Below are 2500 nucleotides of genomic sequence, written 5' to 3'. Positions count from 1 at the left end.
AGCGCTCTGTTGGTACGCAGGGTGTGACCGTATGGTAGCGAGACCGAGATGACCCGAATCTGCGCACTGGTGTGGGCGGCGCCTAGTGGTATAGAACGGAGGCCAGGCCGAGTGGGTGGGTGTCACGTGGATGCCTATGTGCTCGCTTGGACCTTTGCCGAATGCGTTTCTCAAATCCTTTTGGGGCGAATATGTGGTGTACGGGGGGTAGTGGCCAGTTTGTTGCAGGCCGCTTTCCTCCCCGTTGATGAGCTCCATAGCTCTCTGGGCTTTTGTAGCTCCGGGCAGTTGGATGGCGAGTTGTCCGTTAGCCAGCTTTACGGGGGGTGAGTCTGACACTATGTGGCAGGCCTCTCCTTAGTGGGTTGGACTGCGGTGGCTTACGAGTTGGTGCTGGGCTGCGCGGCCTGGCAGACGGCTGCTCGGGGTGGATCTCGATGTATAGCTCTATAGTGTCGGGGGACTTTGTTCTCCTGTGTGTTCTCACGGTAGTGAGGCAGTAGACATGTCTAATATCTTACAGACCACCCAGGAAGGCCGTTCTGGGTTACCAAAAATGGGCTGAGGCGCAGCTAGGTGAGGGGCTGCTGCTGCTCGAGCTACCTCCCCGGGACGTGCTTGAGGTTGGGCACGTGCGCGGCCAGCGGATCAACCTCTCCGGGGGCCATGGGGACCAACCACCGGAGGCATTGCTCGGGGTCCCCAAACGGCTTGTAGTCACTTCTACGGGCCATGGTTGCGAAAACTCCTTGGTTAGGAAGTCCGTACAGACAGAGGCACAGGATCGGAGCCACAGTCAGTCAGGCCGAAGGAGCGGGTGGACCCCGGCTGGCGAAGCTCTTGAGAACTCCTCAGTGGTGTCAATGACCTCCGTTGCCTCGGGTATGAGAGTTGGGGTGGCGGGGGTCGTGTTAGCGCTGCAGCCTGCTCTCCGAGGCGGCGTGAATGAAGAAGCGGGAGAGGGCCCGTCTGGAAATCGGCATAAGGGGGTCCGAGGCCTCCGGACCAAGTGATGGTAGGAGTCTCGGATGGTGAAGCTTATGGAAAGGTACAGGTATCATAAGCGAAAAATGTGTTGTTGGAAACGGAGAGTCTGGAGAGCAGGTGAGGTGGAATGGGGATCCCTGTGCGGTCGTGCGGCAGGCGGTGCGTCCGGTGTGCGTTGGCGAGCCCTGGCTGCCAGGGCGGCGCCCCAGAAATGGACCTGCCCCTCGTCGCTTCCAGATCTGGTGATGAATAGAGTTCTGGAAGAGCTGCTGGCGGGGGGTGTGGAGCATCGGGCCACCGCTGCCTTAGTCAAGAAAGCAGGTCGGGAGCCTAGCCTGATCGAGTCCTCTGCTTTGGATCTCATGAAAGCCCTGGGGGGTAAGGTAGGGTGGCCGACAAAGTCCGCGAGGTCCAGACCTCGAGACCGATGACAGACGGGTTGGGCGAGGCGGCTCGTCCAACGTGGAAGAGTGTTCTATCACCAGCAGCGCGGCTATTCTGTAATGAGGAAGGGGCTGGCACGGCGGATCTTGGATGGTCTGACGCCCCGTAGCTGTGATTTGCCGCTGGAGTTGGTGGATAGACACTTCGGAGTAAGTGTGAAACGGTTGAGCCGTTCTATGGAATAAGGGCTTCGGGGTGGGACTGACCGCGGATAACGATTCATTCTACCACCCGATCCTGGGGCTGGAAGTTGTATCTAACTTGGCTAAGATGAGGAATTGCTCTGTGTCGGGCCCAGACGGGATCAGGAAGCAGGCTCTTCTTGACTGGGACCCGGACGGTACGCAACTGGCGAGGCTGTTCACGACATGGATGGTACGTGGAGTCGTTCCCCAAGCCTTCAAGGGGTGCAAGACCCGGTTGCTACTCAGATCAACTGACCCTACTGAGCTGGATATAGTGTCTGGCTGGTGGCCTGGGACTGTGGGGTCAGTCGTGCTGAGGTTGTTTGGGCGGTTGATGGTGATGAGGCTAGCGCGAGCCTGTCCTGTTGGCCCCCGGGCAGCGTGGTTTCGTCGCCGGCGCGAGTGGTTGCGAAGGTACCTCGTGATTCTCGATTAATCGGGTCATGGGGCGCTCGAGGTCGGCTGACGTGCCGCTGGCGGTCGTGTTCATTGGCTTTGCGAAGGCTTTCGACTCGGTTTCTCATGACCATGTCCTGTGTGTGCTGGGAAGCTTGGGCGTAGACGGACGTGTAATCGAGGTGATCCGTCACTCGTATGTGGGCTGCTCGACCAGTGTGGGTTGCGGAGGCGCCTACTCCGAACCCATCTCCATGAAGGTTGATGTTAAGCAAGGCGATCCAATGTCCCCACTGTTTCTCAACCTCGCTATGGATTCTCTCGTCCATAGCTTCGAACGCAAAAGAAGTCGCCTGGTCTGGGGCAACCGCCGAATTGCCGCGTTGGCCTTTGCGGATGATTTAGTCCTGCTGAGTGGCTCGGAGGACGGAATGGAGAAGAACTTGGTGGTCGGACGAGCAGGTGAGTATGGGGCTGCAGATGATTAC

At 58.8% G+C, this 2500-nt stretch overlaps 1 pseudogene; it reads left to right on the top strand.

The window, feature by feature from the left end:
• Positions 1–2500, top strand: part of LOC133148850 (28S ribosomal RNA) — a 9266-nt pseudogene that overhangs the window by 3942 nt on the left and 2824 nt on the right.

The sequence above is a fragment of the Syngnathus typhle genome, unplaced genomic scaffold, assembly GCF_033458585.1.
Source record: "Syngnathus typhle isolate RoL2023-S1 ecotype Sweden unplaced genomic scaffold, RoL_Styp_1.0 HiC_scaffold_187, whole genome shotgun sequence".
In the NCBI taxonomy this organism is placed as follows: domain Eukaryota; kingdom Metazoa; phylum Chordata; class Actinopteri; order Syngnathiformes; family Syngnathidae; genus Syngnathus; species Syngnathus typhle.
This window is presented reverse-complemented; position numbering and strand designations above follow the sequence as displayed.